The sequence below is a fragment of the Pleurodeles waltl genome, chromosome 4_2 (assembly GCF_031143425.1).
Source record: "Pleurodeles waltl isolate 20211129_DDA chromosome 4_2, aPleWal1.hap1.20221129, whole genome shotgun sequence".
Lineage (NCBI taxonomy): Eukaryota > Metazoa > Chordata > Amphibia > Caudata > Salamandridae > Pleurodeles > Pleurodeles waltl.
This window is the reverse complement of record NC_090443.1, coordinates 861,216,976-861,238,809: the sequence shown is the minus strand read 5'-3', so window position 1 is coordinate 861,238,809 and position 21,834 is coordinate 861,216,976. Positions and strand designations below refer to the sequence as shown.

At 43.0% G+C, this 21,834-nt stretch overlaps 1 long non-coding RNA gene across 1 annotated transcript; it reads right to left on the bottom strand.

The window, feature by feature from the left end:
- Positions 1-965: 965 nt before the first annotated feature.
- Positions 966-14,981, bottom strand: LOC138294220 (uncharacterized). The gene is made up of 3 exons (XR_011203279.1): positions 14,884-14,981; positions 2,045-2,456; positions 966-1,351 (listed from the first exon to the last, which is right to left on the bottom strand). It is a non-coding gene; the product is annotated as an uncharacterized lncRNA (long non-coding RNA).
- Positions 14,982-21,834: the final 6,853 nt, after the last annotated feature.

Here is a 21,834-nt window from a genome sequence, read left to right as displayed (position 1 = left end):
CCAAATGTATGCGATTTATAACAGACATTTACCATTGTTGGGCAACTAGAGGCCACATGTACGAAGCTAAAACATTGCGAGTCGGAAATAGCGACTCAATGCGAATCGCTATTTCAGTCAGGCAAAATGGGATGTAAGAAAAAAAAAAAAAAATCGCAATTCCATTTTGCGATTCGGTGCAGAGTCGCAAATTGCAATTTCCTAAACTGCACATGGGTGTGTCACAGAGTAATAAAATTGCTACTGTGTCGCAATTAGCGAACGGGTGCAAAAGAAAAGAGAAAACACACTTCCTGATGCTGGATGATGACATCAGAACCAGGAAGTACCCCCTATGGAAGTGGGAGGAGTCTAGCCAGCACATACAGCAGAGGCACACCCAGCTGAGAGGAGCAACTGCAGCCATGGCAACTCACTGCAGGGAGGAGAGAAAGCTGAAATTCTCTGCTAAAGAGTTGGAGGTCCTGAATGAAGAGGGCTGCCTGCACCATGAGGTCCTGTTTGGCAAGGTAGCAATGAGTGTCCCTGACACACAAAAAAGAAGATGTGGCTGGACATACAGAGCAAGATTAATGCTATAGGAGTCAACCATTGCACCATCGAGGAGGTTCTCAATAGATGGTACGACCTCAGGTCCAGAACCAAGGAAAGGGTGGCAGAGCAGTTGAGGGAGGCGCACGGAACAGGTGGAAGACCATCCACAGTACCACCTCCTACAGCTATAGAGAGCATGGTGGAGACCACTCTGGAGCCAGAGGCTGTCATAGGAATTGGGGACCTGGACACTTCAGCACCTGGAACCTCCAAAAGTAAGCAGTAAATCTCACTTATTTACACCATTCAAGGCACCATGCACACGACCACAGTCCACAAAAGCATGCATCATCCAAATTCGTTCCATGCCAATATGCCAACCTCAAGGACAGTGCGTTATGGGCAATGTAGTACAGTAGTCCAACTGTTTAGGAACATTTATTTTGATACGCCACACCTCAGAGAGGCACTGACAGTGTATCACCTGTGTCCCACAGGTCTCCCTCAAGTATCCACTGATGACCCTAGTGTGGAGGTAGGTGACAATGCCACCATGACAGCAGACGAGGCAGTCAGCATATCTGCAGGGGAATCCAGTACCACACCGATTGTCCACCATGCACGTGAGATCACAGAAGAGACAGATGTGGACAATGAGGCAGGAAAACTGACACCGGCCACTGATAGGTGTGAGTGGCCACTGCAAACAGCTGGGTCAGGACGTAGACGGCGTCCTTGAACACATGAAGCAGGTAAGAAGGATGTCACAACTGAACAATTCCTTGGACTGGAGGCACCCCTACTGAGCAGTCACCACCTGCAAAACAAACAAATGCGGATGATGAACCGGAACCTGCATAGAATGCAACAGATCCTCACACAGGGATTTGCTAATGTTGAATCTTAATTTCCAACATCAACACCAACATGGTAAACCTCACCACCGCCATCAATGACCTATGTAGGGAAATGGTTGCGGATCAGGCCTATGCAAGGCGCAGAGAGCGCAACACAGCTGCACGTTTGGACGGGCTCAGTCTGTCCATTGGCAGCCTAGCCACCACAACTACCTGCCTGTCAAGGCGCACTGTCACGCTGCAGGTGGAACTAGGCCATTTTGCCAGGGATGTGGCAAGGGGACCAGGGCGCATTACTGCTGCAGTTGACCTCATACATACCTCCCAGGCAGCAAGAAATATTGGTGACACCCCTCAGGACAGTGAGGACATATCAAGCGTAAGCAACGTTTCTGCCTCAGATGCCTGCATCCTGCGTAGTAGCAGTGCCCGCCAGACCTCAGGGGACCAATCAGGCACAGGCCATGGTGGACGTAGCTGTAGGAGGGTGTGATGTTGTCTCCCAGGGTTTAGCCTGAGGCACATGATATTAATGTTTCTTCTTTTGTTACATCTTACTTCTTTACTGCTAGCTAAATGCTAACATTTCAATAATAAACTCCTGACATTAAAGGAAAGTTTTTTTTTGCACAACCTGGCTAGATGTGTCTTACATTTGTGAGTGCTGTAACGGTTGCCACGTAACTGCCAAAGTAGTGAGCTGCAATGTGGTCCCGTCTCCATCTGCCCTCCATTGCGATGCTACCATCCCCAGGCTGTCGTTGTGGTGGCTCTTGCTCCTCATCCTCCGAATCTGTGTCATCTAGGGTGAGATGTAGCCCACGTCTGGTTGCTATGTTGTGTAGTATGGCACATGTCATCACAATCTTGCAGGCAGTCTCTGGGGCATACTGGAGTGCACCTCCACTTTTGAACAGGCATTGAAACGTGACTTTGACATGCCAAAGGTCCTCTCAATGACAGTTCTGGTTTGCCTATGTCCAATGTTGTAGCGCCTCTCATTCTTATTGGCAGGTGTTAGATATGGGGTGAGTATCCATGGCCTCGGAGCAGATGCACTGACACCTGTGGAACAAAACAGCAAATATGAGCATGGCCTCACATGGCTATGCAGTGACACGTATTTATGACATCGGTCGGTACTACAGAGTACCTAATAAGTATCCTTCACCAAACTCCCCATGTTCTAGGTGTTGGTGTATCCCACTGTGCCTGAATATGTACGCATCATGTGTGCTCCCTGGAAATTTTGCCACCATCTCAGTTATGACATTATGGGCATCACATACCACCTGGATGTTTAGTGAGTGAGTGCATTTTCTATTGTGGAACACATATTCCAGATTTGCAGGTGGACATATGTGTATATGTGTCCCGTCCACACACCCTATTACATGGGAAAAGTTTGCAATTCTGTAAAAGTCCAATTTGGTGTTGTGTATTTCCTCTTCATTCCTGGGTAGGTATATGTATCTGGACATATGTGTGAATATGGCATCTCAAAACCGTCTAGGAAATCGTGACAGGGCACTTTGGGACACCCCACCAGTTACAGCAATAACCCCCTGGTAGCTTCCCGAGGCCAAGAGGTGCAGGGAGCAGAGCACTTGCACATGTGTGGGGATGGAGCAGCTGCACAAGGTCTGGCGTTCTAGCTAAGGTTTCAGCAATTCAATAATCTCTATGATAACTGCGCTGCTCAGTCTATATTTGTCATATATTTCCTCCTCAGTTTGTTGAAATATGGTCTGCCTGGTTCTGTATATCTTGTCTTGTTTCCGCCTCCTCCTCCTCTGCTGGGCAGCCTGGACTCACCTCCTCCATGCAATCATGTAGAGTGCAGCCATTTTGAAAAACCCTGATGCCTTCTAAGTCTGCTTCTATTCTTTGGTTCTGGTTACCACCTGTTTGGAATCAGTGCTAATCTGGGTGTGCAAAACTGACTTTTTGCAACTATTCGCAATTTGTGACTGCCTTGTACATTCGGGTTGCGACTCGCAAATTGCAATTTCTTAATTGTGAGTCGCAATCTCGAGTGGCAATTTTTGGCGATTCGGTAATTAGTCACATCGCTATTTGGAACATACCATTTCGCCTTTTGCACAGTCGCAAATAGCGCTGTGACCGATTTGCGAGTCGCAAAACGTACGTACATGTAGCACTAGGTTCCCAAATGTTTCTGTTTCTTGTTTATATTTACAATCCATGAGTGATATACTTTTGATTTGTCATGGATGGGCAGCGAAGGGGCCGAGGGGGTAGCTTCTATCTTCTTACGGACACCTCGGGAGGACGGGGGGACATGAATGAGAAGCTAGTTCTGTGGCTATTGCTTGAGTCTAAGGCCCTCATTACAGCCCTGGCGGTCAAAGACCACCGGGCTGTTTTGGAGGTTGTACCGCCAACAGGCTGGCGGTACAAACTTGCGGATTCCGCCACGGTCGCACCGCCGGGACAGGCGGTTTTCCGCCTCGGTGGTCCCAGCGGTTTTAATCCACCAGGGCAGCGCTACTTGCAGCGCTGCCCAGGGGATTACGAGTCTCCTTCCCGCCAGCCTTTCCATGGTGGTAGGAACCGACATGGAAAGGCTGGCGGGAAGGGGAGTTGCGAGGCCCCTGGGGGCCCCTGTGCTGCCCATGCCTTAGGAAAGGGCAGTGCAGTGGCCCCCTGGCACAGCCCCACACTGCTTTTCACTGTCTGCACAGCAGACAGTGAAAAGCGCGACGGGTGCAGCTGCACCCGACGCACAGCAGCAACACTGCTGGCTCCGTTTGGAGCCAGCTCCCATGTGCCGGCCCAGCAGGGATGTCGGAATGGGCACGGCGGTTACTACCAATTTTGTAATGAGGGCCTAAGTACCTTATGCTACTATTGTGTTAACAACGCTAACTTAGAATGTCAAAGGGCTGAACTCTCTGGCCAAACGTCATAAATTATGGGTATACATCCTAAATAGGAGACCCGATATAATAGCCTTACAAAAAACACACCCTGAACATAGTGAGGATCATAGACTGTGCAATAAAGTGTATTCCCTGGTCTATAGATCCTCTGCACTTACCAAGCATAACGGTGTAGCCCTCCTCTATCACTCCTCTTTAAAGTTTCAACCGATGGGTTGTAAATCTGATATGGAGGGCAGAATACTGATGGTGAAAGGCAACATATTGGGTCACATGTGCACAATAACGTCAGTCTATGCCCCCAATACTGCCCAGGCTACCATCATTTAATCATTTCTCACCCTTCTGAGTGAGTTTGCTGGAGGAGAGATCATTTTGATGGGGGATTTCAATCTCACATGGAACCCAAATTTAGACAGCACCCAACCACATCGCTCCTTCACCGGGAGCATTTCTTAAGTCCTGAAACACGCGTTCTGGTCTCTGGGGCGGACACTCGGATTATACCTTTGTTTCCATTCGCATCGCACATATTCCTGATTTGACTACACTTTTATAAGCCAAAGACTAGAACACTGTATCCAAATTTCACTCTGTCATTCTTTCAGACCATGCCGGTGTGGCACTAATATAAGAGTGGGCTCCCCCAATGCCTAAATATAGTAGGTAGTTCTTTCCTGGTCCTTCTGTTAGGGACTGTGTTTTCTAAGACGAATAACGCAAGACTAGTAAGGACTTCTTTCAAACCAATGACCCTCAATATACCAACCTGTCCAACACATGGGACACCTTTCAGGCAGTTGTTAGAGGGAAATGAATTTCACTCTTATCTTCTTAAATTAAACAGAAAACCCAACACAGGTTGGGGCTCGAAGCAGAACTACAAGCAGCAGAATGGGCCCATAAAGACACTCCATCACTAACACTTCAACTAAAGGTCACTGCACTTAGGGTGAAACTAAACCCGATTTACACGAATAGGACAGAATTTACTTTGCCACACCTTAAACATGGGACTTATGATCAGAGGAAACAAGGTGGGCTCTCGCTTAGCTTGACAACTAAGGGTCAAGCACGAGAAGGAATACATCAGTCACATTAACTTAAAAGGTGGGGGATGCAACATCAGACGAGGATAAAGCAAAAGCCTTCCAAGATTTTTATAAAAGCTAAATACATCTGAGCCATCAGCGGAGGCTGAACAACTAGTTAACCTTCTGCAAGTAAATCTGCCTCAAGTGGCAGTTGATCAGAATGAGGTTTAGGTAGCCTGATAAGAGAAGATGAGGTTCAAGCAGCTATTTCTGCCCTTAAACTACACAAATTACAAGGGCCTGATGACTTCACAGCCCAATTTTATAAGACCTTCAGCTCTGATATGGTACCACACCTGACAGCCCTGTTCAATCAGTTAGATACTTCTGAGGGCTCACGCATTCGATGATGAAGACACTGATTTCAGTCCTTCCAAAACTGGGAAAGGACCCCTATTTTTGTGCCTCCTACAAACTCATTGCATTATTAAATCAGGATGTCAAACTCTATACTAAGATCCTTGCTACACGACTAGAAGACATTATGCCGGATCTGATTCACCTGGATCAGTCGGGATTTATTAAGGGGAAACAGACACATGATAACTTGAGGAGGGTGGTCAAAAAAGGCTACCGGTGGTTCTGCTGGCATTAGATGCCGAAAAAGCCTTTGACTGGGTGGATTGAGCCTTCCTCTTTCACACTCTTTTGATTCGGCATGTGTGAACAATTTATAAACATGATCCAGGCTAACTGCGGGAATCCACTATACTGTGTACTAGTGAATGGAGTGAGCGCTGACCTATTTAAGTTACAGCAGGGTACCGATGAGGAGTGTCCACTCTCCCCACTCTTATTCGCCCTCAGTATAGAACCCCTGGCAGTCCAGGGCCTCTCATTTAGATCTGTTAATGACACAATTGTGCTGTTTGCGGATGATGTTTTTCTTTCCTTAACTACCCCTGCAACCTCCCTGGCAGATCTACAGCAGGAATTAGCACTTTATGAGACAGTGGAGGTTATCGTATAGACCTTCATAAATCCTTCTTAAATCCTTTGTTCCTAACCTGACCCTACCCACATCAGAGATGGAGACGCTGGCGAGCTCCACCCCTTTCCAATGGGTTAAAAAAGACCTTACCTACTTGTGGACTAAAATCACTCATAAGGTTTCCAATCTATATTGTGCAAAGTATCCCCTGCGTCTTCAACAACTTAAATCTGATCTTAAAAGGTGGGCCTCCCTGTATCTATCATGACTAGGTCACATTCATGCAATAACAATGACTGTATTACCCCAGTTTCTATATCTTTTTCAGGGTCTCCAAACTGAATTAGGTCAAGAATTCCTGTAGACGCTCTGCTCTCTGGTGACCAGTTCTATTTGGCAGGATCGCAGAGCCCGAATCCCTTCAAAACTATTGCACTTTTCAAAGGAAGCTGGAGGGCTGACCCTTCCTGATTTTCACTTATTTTATAAGGTGGCGCAAATATGAGTGATCTCTGACTGGTCACTGAGAGAATCAAATAAACACTTTCGGATATATCTGGTACATTTTGTGGGAGCCGAAAGCAGATCGGCCCCTTAGTGCTTACCTTAGCACACCCACAAAAACAACCCTTAAAGCATGGCAGGATGTAAATCGAGTGGATGCATCAGCTACGTTCCCCTCTCCATTCACTCCTATTCACTTTAGCTTTACAATTCTACCTGCACTTTCACCTGGCCCTCTCGATCTTTGGGGAATGAGGGTGTCCTACCATTTGTGATTTGTTTCATGGATGGGATATCTTCACCTTTGAAAATTGCCAAGACTTTGGCTTGCCAAATTTAGAGAGAAATCATTACATTAAATAGAAACATTGGAGACTTGAGAGTAGCAGCAACTAGAGACCTTTCTCCAATTGAGAAATTCTCAAGACAAGCTAGGGGGCTAAAGGTAGTGTCTCCTTCCTACACTCATTCCTAATTGATACCTCGCCAAAATTCAACCACGCCACATAGAATTCTGGACCAATATACTTGGGAACAGGGTCTCCGACGAGAGCTGGTGGGAACTATAGAAAGATATCCCTATTCAATACTGTATAATTGGCATCTCTATCCCACCAAATTCAAAAGTTTACCCCAACTTTACTGGTGAGGGTGCAAGTTACTCAGAGATTTCCAACAAATATGTCCCATAAAATGCCATTTCTGATCTGAAGTCTTAGCACAGATTAAAGACATATTAGGATACCCGATCCCATCTACACCAGGCTTGGCTCTTTTGAGACTACAAGAAGAGACCCTTAAATGGCAAACCTCAGGCGATCATTCGATTTTGTGGTTATGCCTGGGTCAGCCAAGACAGCGCTGGTGGCTTTTTGGAAAACAAATGTAGCACCCCTGATGGCACAGTAGCATGCCAGGCTGTGAAAAACCTTGACAATGGAGAGAATGGCTGATATTCTCCTGGATCACTATAAAATATACCAGGGGTCCCCTGATGACCTTCCTCTCTGTGGACCTTCCACTCACGATCTGTCCCACTTGTGCACAGGCACTTCATCTTTTTCAGATCTCGTATCCTAAGAGAGCTGGTGACGACTCTGAGACTACCATAGGCCCCATCCGTCATCTCCTCTGGGAATGGCTTGCCTGTGCCTACCATACAATACATGGCTTCTACCCTCACTCATGGTTTATAGTTTAAGGTTAATTGGGGAGGGAGATTATGTTGGGCAATTGTTATTGTTCAGTGGGACAGACAACTTGATGACAGTGCTTTTTCTGAATTGTTTGAAGATGTCATTACATATTGGAAATTGTAAGTACTAATTGCATTCTGATGCATACTTTTGATGTCCTCGGTGTGCATTACTGCCTTTTTATAGCATTGTGACCTATAGAAAAATCAATAAAGTAAGTTTGATAAAAAGGTCTGTTCTTGTATGTACTCATTCAAGTTCACAAATGTTGTGTCTATTGAGTGCTAGCACCTTCATGTCATATGCTACTCTGTGTCTCCATGCATGGTGCTCTGATTTTTAACTCCTGTATTGTGACTTCGCAGGTAGCTGCACCCAGACCAGTTAAAAATCCTTGGCCCTGAAACTCATTCAGTTCAATACAATACACCCCACCCCCCATTTGGGATCCAAACCACTCTTGGTGAGCTGCCTCCTGCTAACTGCTTACTGCTGCATGTCACCTGTAAATCATCGCCTCCGGGCTCTCTAGAATCCAAGCTCAGCTGCCTTGAACCCTCAGTGGAAGAGAAAAGCAAACAATGCTGCTTTAGAAGCACTTCTCCACACTCCGGAGGCTCCATTCCCATGAAGCAGTGCTCCTGCGTCTAATGGACAGTCAAATCACCAAGGGATTGGGAGAGGGTAGTTGGGGGGGATGGTGGAAACACTCAGGTAGAGTGAATCAACTGTCAGGGGGGCCCACAGATCAACCAATCAGCAACCTTTTTCGCTTGTTTGGAGGCCAGCCAGAGTCACAACCGTTAGGGACAAGCTCAATAACTACTCTGCAGCACCTCAAGACCAGCAGATGCTGCAGTCTTCACTGCAGGGATAAAAAAGAGAAGGATGGTGCACCCCGCCAATCTGTGGTGACAAAACATCAAATGAAGGACAGCCTTGGCTTCCCACTGTCCTCCATCAGTCACAGTGGTGGCAAATATGAGTGATCTCTGAATGGTCATTGAGAGAACCTAATAAACACTTTCTGATATATCTGGTAGATTTTGTGGTGGTGTGCGCAAGGCAGACGTGCAGTGCCTGGAACTCTATGCACACTGCTGTCCTGTGACCGCACACCCTGCCGCCATGTTGTTTTTGACATAATCTTTATTTTCAAAGAAATCAATTGTTTTCAACGGCAATACCAGTATTGGTGAAGAAACCTGGAGAATAAAACTTAGATCAGTGGAACCAGGCTGGTACTCTGGGTGAGGAGTTTTTCTGGTGTCATGGGAGTTAACAGGCTTTCAGTCAGCTGATCAGTAACTTACCAGTAAATTTCTTTCTTTCTTATAAGAAAGTTCACAAAACTTCAAGTGCCTAGTGGCCACGTTTAAGTCCAGAAGAAAGCCAGCTACCTGGCCAAGGGCAAATGTCACCATAAGATCAAGCTCTGGGACTGATTTAGGCCAGATGGGGGGGAAGTAGGTGGGTAGGGAGTGACAGATATCAGACAGTGGGAGTTCTATTCCTTCAAGAGACTTGACGGACTGAAAGCTGAGGAATCAGAAGTCTCAAGCTCTGAAGTGTTCTACAGCTTATCCTCCCAAAAACAATCACTCACAGCAGCAGTCTGTGGAAAACCAAGGCTTCCCATCAGAATAATAATGGTGCATAAGGGGTTCTTTGCCTTCAAGGGAGGAAGGTTCGGATGTGTACTTTTCAGAATTAGATGGCCAGAAGATCAGGCCCAACAACTCAGTTCTCTGGATCGCGAGCATGAATTTGTTAGAGCTGACCACTTATAAGGACTAGGATGGGGCCCAGCTTGGGAGTCACAGTTCTCTCATGCAGGTGTCAACATCTCAGGTAGAACCCACACAGGGGGACCAGCTTGAATATGCGCCTTAGGTTGTAAAAACTTAGGTAGCGGCTAACCTAGCCAGGTACAAATTATAGACTCAAACTGATTTCCTGTATTTGTGAGATATGAATTGGGCTACGAAGTGCAAGAATTGGCCATTGGATAGATGTTCAAATGTAGAAGGGCAATGAGGAAGGTGGGCTACGGCCTGCACCAAAAACATGGCCCTAGGTTTTTTCCAATTACTCAACTGTTTGCTGTTTTAGTGCCCTGGTGTAGGTGGAGGGGTGGAGGTGGGTGGGAGGAGAGTCTGCTCCATGTTTAGGTAAAGATGCATGTCATTGCATCTATTTGGTCATGGTATAAAGCCTACCATGTGATCGGGTAGGCTGAAGGGGAGGGGATGGAGGGAGGTTGGGTCGATGGGGGGTCAGAAAGGTAATTACGAAGTTAAAGGTTGAGGTGAAAAGATGCGTCACAATAGTTGTTAGAAGTCCCATCTCTGGGGGTAGGTCATGGTTGGTGTCATGGTGTATATTGGTAGTTCATATTAATGTATGGTGAATTTGATACTCATTTTCTGTTTTAATGCTAATGGGCTTAATACTAGACTAAGGAGAGTTGCCATTTTCGTGTGGCTGAAGCAGTTTAATCCTAGTATAGTCCTATTACAGGAGATACATTGGGTGATTAGAAATGAGAAGGAGAAAATGAAAAGGCTGGGGCCAAATCCACTCTGAGGGGCGGCTTTTCAGATTAGGAAAGATCTGCAGGCAAAATACCACCTGCTCATTAAGGAACAGGCGGGGCATTGGGCTATTCTCCTGGCAGAGCTAGGTACCTGTAGAATTCATTTGAAATTGTACTCCATCCCAGTCAGTGATGACCCAAGCCACCTTCAAAATGTGGTGTGGTGATTTTAGTTTTCTACCTGACCCTGCTATAGATTCCTCAAACCCGTCATATACCCAATACAAAAAACACATGGGAAATATTTTTAAAGATATGTTTATGTGATATTTGGAGATGGAGAAACGCATTGGCAAGATCTTCTGCTATGATAATCCAAGCATTTCCACTCCACCTCAAGGATTGATATTTTCTTAGGATCCTCCTCTCTCTGTATTTCAGGTATCTTGCATCATATTAGTGGCTTTTCAAATCATTCAGCAGTAGTGTTTAGCTGCTCTTTTCCTTTACAGATTAAACATTTTAGATGGATTATAGAAAACACAATTTTTTTAGAAAATGGCTTTTTGAACCTGATTAATGTAGAAATTCAGAACTTTTTCGAGAAAATGATTCAACTGCTGACGTAGAAATTCAAAACTTTTTTGAGAAAATGATTCAACTGCTGATGTATTCACCGTTTGGAAAATGTTTAAATGTACTATTAGAGGTGTTTATATTTCTCCCAAGGCATTTAAGGTTGGGAGGGAAAGGGAACAGATTTGTTCCTTGGAGAATGAGGCTGGCATGGCCTACAAGCCTCACTTATAGATAGCTCTAATAATCATTTAAGGTTTAAGTGGCAATAAAAAAGGAGAGGGTGAGGGATTTTTATCTTGAAAGGAAGATAATAAATAACCAGATCTTCCAGTGCCTAGTCTGTGAGGAAGGGGGATTTGTAGATTGTTTTTTCGCCTAGTGAGTTAAGGAGAGAAAGAATCGGAGGCTGATAGTGCAAGTTAAGAATCCCCATAGTAACCTGCTCGTGGAGGAGATCAGTAAAATTAAACAGGTTTTCCACAAATATTATTCTACCCTGTACCAGGGAGCAAAGGCAAGGGGGATCACGGAACAACAGACTGATGATTTTCTGAAAAACCTGGAATGACCCTTTTTGACATTCAAAGCAGCAGCTATTTTAATTAGCCTAATTTTAGAAATGGAGTTACTTGTGACAATAGATCAACTCTCTACTGGTACAGCCCCGTTGGAAGATGGTTTACTTCCTGAGTTTTTAAAAACCTTTTCATCAGCCGTCAGGCTCTTAGACCATCTTATTTAAGAAGATTCTGGGTGGTGAGTGGAATCTTTTCATTGAGATGTCTTGGTAATTTCCTTAAACAATGGAAGCATTCAATGGACCCCGGGTCCTGTAGACCAATATATCTATTGAACTTAGATTATAATTTATATATCAAAATTTTAGCTAAATTGATTAATATTGTGGCTCTGCTTCTTATATTTCTTGGGTCAAACCGGCTTTTGTTAGTGGCTGAAGTTTGTATACAAATACCCAATTCGTGGCCACATTTATCAATATAGTTACAACATATTGTACACTGGCATCCATTATTTTATTAGATGCAGAAAAGGCCTTCGACCTCGTGAGCTGGAAGTCTTTATTCCAAATCGTGGGCAAATTTAGAATTCCGTTTCAGCTCACAAGGTAAATTCTGGCTCTCTGCCAGGGAGCTACAGCACAATTGATTATTAGTAATTCTCAGGCAAGGGAAATAGTTCTCAAGCCGGAACTCAGCAGGATTTCCCCGCTGTGTGTGAATAGTTGCTCTTTTTATAGAGCCATTGATGCAGCGCTTTCACCAAAGTAGTCCCAATTTAACAAATCTGCTGTGGGTTCCTAAAATTCACTTATACTCATGATCTTGCATTGTTTTCAATTCCCACTCTGGGCAATATAAATTTGGCTTTCCAAATAATAAAGGTTTTTACTGCATTGGGCGGTTACAAGAAAAATGAGGCAAAGACTAAATGGCTATTTCTCAATACCTCCCTAAAAGTTCTTCTTATAGTCTTGAAAGGTAATTATAGAGCAGGACCAAAAATATATTTAGGGATACAATTCTCTGAGCAGCAGGGGAACTTTTTGGCAAATAATTACAAACCTTTTATGACAAAGGTGACTAACATTCTGGAAATCTGAATGAGTCTTCTGCTATTCATAATGGGAATGATAGCTCTTATGAAGAAGCCTGTTCTCCTGCTGGTTTTGTTTCTTTATGGCAGTTTCCCATAAATTAGACTATTTTGTGGCATCAGAACATCCGCTGGTTAAGTTGAAAGTACTATGACTGCTTAGGAATATGGTAGATCCTGGGTTCCCAGCAGTGCTTAATTTGTGCTTGTTTTTTCCGGTGCAGAGCACCAGCACTTATTTTTGAGGGCTGGCGCTTAGTATTCTGCCTCAAGTATTTACTGCAAGCAAAAGATGTGGGAAAGATGGAGGAAGAGAAAAACAAAAAAGCGTCAAAAAGGGGAAAAGCAGGAAGCTGCAAGAGTTAACTGAAGGGGCAGGGAGTGGCAGTAAATGGATTGAAAAGGCCAGAGGTGGCTTCAGGATTACACTGCCTCAGTATTCTGTGCTCGCACTTTTAATTGCAGCAGCCACTTGTTTAAAAGGAGAGCTTTGAGCACCGGCACCTTTCTATTTACAAATTAAGCACTGGATACCAGATCTGTGGCTCTACTACATGGCATCCTCAGTCTTGAAAATGTGCTACCTGTGAATAAAGATTTCCAGTTTTTATAACTCTGTTTTGAATTGGATGCTTAAAAATTTTAATATGTCTAACCTTATGTGGTGTGGGAAAATCCCCAAAATTCCCCAACAAAGTGAGGTATAAGACTGACAGAAATTTGGGTTCAACATCAGAAGATGTTTTTAAAACAGGGTATACCCACTGTCAACATGAATTCTTACTCGATGCGGGTGTGATCTAATGGGAGAAATTTGGCGCTCAAGGCTATGAGGTATAAATCGAATTGTACCACAATTAACTCACGGTGCACCCTTGGAGGACCACACCCCTAAGCCCCAACTGTGTGGCAATCCATACAGCTCATAACAATAAACAACAAGAGGCACTCGTTATATCTACACAATTAAACAAATAACACAAAGATATTTGTCAAAGTCACTGTAAATGTCCAAAATCGTAAAACAACCTCTCATATATCTCTGGAATAGTAAAATGTGCACACAAAAAATTAAAATGCAAGGTAAACTTCAAGTGTGGTTCCAAATTCCTTGTACTTTAATGACGTTGTCCAAATTCAGTTCAGTTAATACTGACGACAGTTGTCATACGTAAAATTCCAGTCTGTTCAGTGGTCAAATATCAAGGTCCCAAACCGTACAGTCCGTTATTCAATGCCACTTGCCATACGCAAGGTTCCAATTTAACCCCACAGCCAACATGTGTTTCATCCTGGGATTACCCCGTTGACTTCGTCAGGGCTGCAATTTCATCGGAGGTAAACATATTGAGTGAATATAAGCAGTCATCAAATTCCAAAATAATATGTAAATCCGTCACCAGTTCTCCAGAGGGTGAGATGGATAACAGTGAGTTACTAGAAATAATATACATCTTAGTGAACGCAAACTCGGTGTGACAAATCATAGATAGTATCCTCAACTCAATCCATGAATGGGAATTCCCAAGAAGTGCCTCATTACATAGTTTGGTGATAGGAAATTGTGATATTGAAACGCAAATATGCACTTTGAAATATAACAAATGCAGAAATTCTTCATCTTTAAAAAGTATAGTCCCAAAGCAACCAACCCAAATCGAAGAGCGAACTCTCATGCAACAAATAGTCCACTGCTATATATGCAAGATGTTAAAGAAAACAGTACCAGAATTACCTGTATGCTAGGTCTACCATGTTTCACAGAAAATGGAGTACTGTGAGTCTCAACCGTCTGCTAATAAGTCCCAATGTATTCTACTTTAAGAACGCCCTTATTTAAAAGGTTAATGACCATCTGCCAAATAATAAATAAACAATAGAAACTCAGTAACACTGCCCCTTAATTCACATTAGCTCCGTTGCTAGTATGCTGCTGAATAAACGCCCTTAATTGCTGGTTCCAAAACAAACTAACCCCATAGTGCGTAGTTATAAAGAGCTCAGTGGCACTAACACTGAGAGTCTCCTTGGCTCAGTCAGTTATATTCTACATGGAATATATATTTACACTTCAGAGATGTATCAATAAATTCATTAAATCAAAAGCCACTAACATACTTTCTGCAGTGACCTACCTAATGATGAAACGAAGTATAATACACATTTGAAAATCCGGCGTTCCGAACGCGAGTACGCGTCGGAATATCTTCCCGCCTCAATCGTATCCCAAAGACCCGCAATGAAAAAAGGACTAAAGAACTCATCTCAGTCAAGTGCAAATATTGCTCGATTACGGGCACACCTAACAACAACATAAAAGAAGGACTACTTCAAAGAATAAGCGGCCATATTGGAAGGGAAAATACAGATATCTAAGAAATAGCCTAGTGGCAAAAAAACAAATAAGAACTGAACGCTCCAATCGTGTAAACATAAATCTTCGAACTGAAAAAAACGTTCCCACCAACGGAGACTAATAATTTATGATTGTAATTGTTGTATGACAGTTGTATCATAAGAGCCAATGTAGATTTCAAAGGAAAAACACTAACACAGACATACTGGTTTCTATATAAGAAAGAGAATAAAGGGACAAGATGGAATACCCCTCATAAAGGTAGGTGTTAGATAGTAATGTTATCCCACTGTCAATGCCTAAACACCTTAATTCTGTTGCAGCTATCGGTCACCCTATCTGACTAAGGGGAGGATATAGAAATGGTCAGATTTAAATATAACAAAAGAGGTGTTTTTTTTAGGTCACCAGTTTAAAGTGTTTTCTGAATTTGTTTTTAGGAAAGGTACTTCACAGACAGTATAATTTCTTTTTGTATGGTCAAATAAAATCAGTTTTTTGTAACAGTGTTAGAGATGACATAATTTATATTAAGAGGATGGTAAACAATCTGTTTAAGGAGGATAGTGTGAATCTCTCCCTTTGTTTCTGGTACCAGGAGTTCCTTCCTAATTCAGAGAAGACAGAAGTAGTTATGAGGCGAAATGGGAACAACGCCTCGGGATAGGTTTAGATGAAAAACTTTGGGAGCGGTATTTCGATCAGACCCATTCTTGTTTTAAGGGATATAATTTTTCCAATATATGGTGTTCTTTAATGGCTGGATCCTATATTTGATATGATGGACTCTGAATACAGTTGTCTCCTTAATCTCTGGAAGCTTCCTAAAGTGTGATTTGGAATGGGATTGGCAACATATATTTTGGTCCTGTACATCTCTAAAGGCATTTTGGGGGTATATTTCGATCAGTTAGTAGGATAGTCCAAGAGGGTGTTTTTCCCTCTCGAAGTGGATCCCTAATAGCCTAACAAAGTCTTTGCATCTAGAACATGGATGCTCAAAGTACGGCCCGCGGGCCTCATGGGGCCCCTCTGACCTTTACATGTGGCCCCGTGGGCAACAGGAGCACTGGCAATTGTTTGCTCGACTCTGCACTAACAATAAAAATATTAAATACACACACAATCATTTATTTCAAACTTAATTGGTATTAAAGAAAGGAAGTAACTAGGGACTCCTGCACTTAACTTTAGAAACGCCTTCATTTTTAAAGACATCTTGCAGCACAAGTGTAAAACTAAGACAGTCTCTTTAAAATTAAAAACGTGTATTTAGTTAACATGCAGAACCTTTTCGCCTTAGTACAATTTATTTTATCAGTGCACTGAGATGTATTCCTTTAAAAGTGATAGTTTTCAAACATACATTTGGAAACATAAATTTTGAAACATGAATTATTTCCCTTATCCTGAGAACACAACCAATAGTAAATTGAAGAGGCCAGTCATTTGGTATGTGCACTTTATCGGTGGCCTGGGTTCCTATCATACATTAACAACATTATAGTTTATTAAATCAAACATAGAGGCAGGTTTTGTGCAGCGCACACCATGAATCATGTATTTCGAGGTCATCTTAAATGTGATAATGCAGAAAAAGGAGTGAAGTGAGACTAAACAATTGCCTAGGATCACACAATTTGGAAAAGTGGGTAAGCCGGGATTCCTTCCAGGTTTTTTGGTTTTCCATTGTTTATTTCAGCCACTAGATGTATATCATTTGCTTCTCCTACACCTACCTTGCCACCAATCCCCCAAGCCACCCCACTTGACCGCCACAGCCCTGGCATCAATGCAGCCCCCAGGCGCATGACAGACCAAATGTTTTGGCCCCTGGGAAAATGTTTGCGAGTACTCATGATCTAGAAGAACAACACATAAGGAATTTCTTCTTCAGTGCAATCTTTATTGCCCGGTCATTAATCAGTATTTATTGGAAATCCCTAGTTATCTCCAGGTTCGAAGAGTGGTTTATGATAAAGGGAAAATTGAGTCAACAGCAAGCATGGTACCATGCCAGGGTGGACTAGACATACCACACACCCCAGAATTTGAAGCCATGGATTTGCAATGTGTAGGAGGTCAGAGTTCATGCACTGCCACTTAAAAGTGGTCTGTAGCAAGGGGTCCCTGGATGTAAACGGTTTTTTGGCTCCTGTTAAGAGGACCGATGGTCTGGTTTTGTATCTGGGATCGGGGAGAGATGGGGGTAGGGGGTTGTAGAGTTTTTTTATAATCCAGCAAAATAATATATTTCGATGAACCTGAAAGAGTGCATGTTATTGAAGAGTGAATTGAACAAATATTTTGGGGATTGTAAATTATTAATGCTGATAGAAGATCCTGTTTTATTGTAAACACCTTTCCAGAAATAGAAACAAAGTTGTGCTAAATGTGTGGTTAACAGTTCCTGCACATTTTGCTAAACCTGTGATGTGATGTGAAGTGAATGACAGAATGCCACGTTAACAAGATAGTAATACTGCATCGCAGCATCGGAAAGGAATGCACATTAGTTCCAGCAAAAAAGCCTATGCTAGCTCCATGGCCCATGGATAAAAACCGTGTCTGCATGTTTCCTCTCATATACATCTAAGTTTGTGCTAACACCACAAACACTGGGTGCGGTAATGCTGTAAACATATCTGGAATATTATTACATATGTTTGCAGCCAACTCTAAATGAAAGTCTGCGTGATCCTCAAGAATAAAAAACGCTGCCATCTTTCAACAAAAGGCAAAGACATGATTTTCAGGTTCCATTTTGAAACATTTCAACAGTTAGTCTACACGAATTACTCTTATTAAGAAGCTCGTTTATAGTATAGAGTTGCATTGCATCAACTGTATATAGAAGATTGCCGTATGGGGCTTATTTTATATTTTACAGTTGCAGTAATATGCAATTACATTTGCTCAACTTCGAATTTAAGTGTGGAAAAAATAAAAATATTACCATCCAAAATCAGATAGGAAACACTCCCAAGAGGAGACCAAATCATGGACATAAGCATGCATGCAACACCAACTATCACTACAACTGGCTTGTGCGTGGCATGGATTTAGGTGAAATTGTGGCATTTCATTTTTGGCATATAGTTGTATTCTGATGTGCTAGATATCAGAATTGTAAGCTTACTTTTCAACAGAAAGATCGGTCACCAGTTCATAAAGTGCCGGTCTGTCTTAGACCCTCCGATATTTGACAATTAAGATAAAAACTTAGACGGATATAATTGCACTGGTGTGGATTTGTTGGTACCTTAACACCTACTGTATACAGTAATTCTATGAACGCGCACTTCTATATTCTTTGTGTTACTGCATTTGTTCTGTAAGGTTTAGGTTTAATATTGTTTTGCATTGGGACTTGCACAGCGCTAAGCAGTGTGGATCAGCTTTTGCATTAAAAGGATATTTTGCTTTGAAATTTATGTAGAATCAAAAATGCTTTTTATTGCAGAGCCAGCCGAAGATGATCTATACAAAGGGATGCATAACGTGGCGGAGAAGTGCAATGCAAACAGCCCTTGCGATTCACACAAAACCAGGGAGCAGATTTAAGAAAAGTGCACCCAGTGCAGTGACACTTTTCTTGCACGCATTAGCACCTCTCTACCGCCACCATGCGTGCGCTGTATTTAAAATATGGTGCACCATTGCGCAGGGTGCACCATATAAAATATTTAACGCTATTGATGTACTGTTAAGGGTTAGTGCCAAAATGGTGGTGCTAACCCTGAACGGTAAATAGAGACCCATTGTTTCCAATGGTGTGTCCCCTTTTGAAACCTGCTCTGAGCAGGCGTTAAACGTGACCGCAAAAAATGACACAGTGGAATCTTTTAGATTCCAATGCGCTATTTTTGCAGTCCCCCTAACGGGGGAACACCCCCTTTGCATACAATATGCATGGCACATGCATAATGTGGCCCAAAGGGTTACAAAGTGGTGCAATGCATGCATTGCGCCACTTTGTAAATACGGCGCAGCAATTTTTTAAGCCTAATGCCACATTTGCTCAGAAAAAATGATGCCCAGATCTTCTAAACAAGAGATGACTGGCCTTGAAAGTCAGGCCTATGGAATCAACAAGTGTTCGAAGAAATAGTAGGTTCCCACTTGTACATAGAGTCTCACTAAACAAGCTACAAACTAGGTTATATCTTGAGACTACATCCTGTATGACAGAGGCCAGAGCTCCGGGTCACAGGTGGGACAGCACCAGAAGTGAGCACGGTATACACTTTCTCAGTACCTGGTAACTGTGTGTATTGTTTTGGGTTTTCGCTCCCGCTACATTTTGTCATCAGAGATCCCCACATTTGTTGATGTTTTTCCTTTCTTTTTGTTCCTTCGCGATGCTGATCGTTTTCTGTTCAAGGGTTAGGATTTTGGACTTGCTGTGTTTGCAGCATTTCTTCTGCAGAGCCTCGGTGGAGCCTTGCACCTCTCATCTTCCCTGGTCGTGTGGGGAAACCTTTCTGGTATTCCTACCGCTCACCAAAGCACCATGGAGGAAAGTCTGCTAAGTCACAGATACCAAGAGTAATATTTCAGTTGTGACTTCCTTTCATTATGGTAATATTACTGATAGAATTAATCCGTGTTATTATGGAAGTGGTTGTGCGCTCACTCGTATATATCTACCTTCCTGGCTCCCTAAATGATGCAACAATTCCCAAATTCTGAATCTCGAAGTACTGAGTGCATAACTGCGAGAGGAGAGACGACTATACTATTGCCTGCAGTGTGTTTTTCTTTTCCTTATTCACCATTTGTTCCTACCTTTTGTAGTGATGTGCTGTATATTTGGCAAAACCAATGACGAAGAATGAAAAACAAGGATTCACATGGGATTCAACAGAAGCCAAAAACCTGACATTTCATGAAATTCTAGTGCCAACTGAATCCAAGCGCAAACAATGAGGAAGCCCAATATCACAGAACTATAAGATCACACATTTTATGTGACTTACCAATTGGTTGTTAAAAATAGTTGTACTCAAATAAATTTCACTCTAGACAGCTGTGGCTTGCCTTAGTGCTGTAGCGCAATGCCTACGATAAACTGGCTACTTTGGGGCATATCTACAAGAAAGTAGTGCATCAGCTCTGATGCGCCCCTTTTCTTGTGTCGCCCTGCACCCCCTAACATCACTGTGGTGCACATTAGCACAATAGCAGCATCATTGATGACGCTATTGTGGCGCTTTGCTGGATTTGCGCTATAAATTATGGCGCTAGTCCAGCAAAGCACAGGGAGGCCCATAGATTATCATGGGAGTGTCACTTTAATGCCTACTGTGAGCAGCCGTTAAAAATGACGGAAACAATGGTGCAGTGAAATCTTGTAAATTTCACTGCACCATTTTGTATGGGCCTCCTGCGTGGGAACACCCCCCTTGCACACATTATACCTGTCACGGTATAATGTGGTGAAAGGGGTTACAAAGTGGTGCAATACATGCATTGCACCACTCTGTACATATGGGGGCCTCCTTAGCGCCTCCTTACCATAAAAAAATGACGCTAGGCGGCGAAAGGAGGTGCAAAATATGCCGCTTTGTTTCACTATCGTGGCTGATCGAATTATCGTCAATCATCACTTGGTAAATAAGGTGTTGCAGTTTTTTTCTGGTTCACGCTACTCAGCGCAGCCATTTAGCACGCATCTTCAAACATTGCGAAGATGGATACATTTTCAATTTACAGAGGCCCACGCTAGCAATACAACACTATATTAAACTCAATCGCGCAACCTCATACTCGACCACATGGTGGCACTAAAGACCAATGAATAGAGAGAATGTACTTTAACAGAGAGAGAGAGAGAGAGAGAGAGAGAGAGAGAGAGAGAGAGAGAGAGAGTCATTTTTTATAATATCGTCAATATTTGAACAGTTTAAAAACGCGCTGATTTCTATTGAATACGAAATAGCCCGTTATGGGTTTTCTTTAATGTTGTTAGTTGGCAGTGGTCTGGATATTTGTGAGATAGTAAATAACTCAACCTATGACCGGTAAAGTTTCCACTGAAGAGCAGTCAAGAATTGATTTACCATTCCCTAAGGCCAATTGATAGCAATGCATTTATTGTACTCCCATCATCATATCAAACAATGACCTGGACAACTTGGGAAGGCCATGCCAATGACTATAGAGCGCTCTACAAATCTCTTTCAACATAACATAAACATACTGCTGGTGAAGAGGAATAAATCCCAGAACCTGGAACCTTCAGCAAACACTGCATGGACTCCCGGCAATAGCAGCTTAACCCTTTCACATCTGATGCTATTTCCATATGAGCTTGTTGGCGGGGACTAAGAAACGAGGAATTGTTAAAATCTGTTATGAGTTAATGAGAAGTATATTTCTCCGTCTGTAAAACAGCAGAAGAAAAAAACAATAAGTGTTGTTAAGAAAGGAACAGCATCAGGGCCTGACTGGCCCTGCAGGGCATCGGCATTTCCCCAGGAGGCTGGAAGGATGGGGTCTGTTTTTAAGCCGTGGGGGCCGGTTTTGCAGCAGTGCTTTGAACTCAGCCCCAAGTAAAAAAAAGCCACAGTGGTTTGCACTCCCCCACCCCAGATCCGGGGGCTGGTCTGATAAAATTGCCAGGGCTGCTTTGGGTTTCTAGCCCGGCCTTGAACAGCATGCCCCACTTACTGATATGATTACCTTCCAAATCATTGCTATATATATAGCATACCAACCAGTGCAAAAA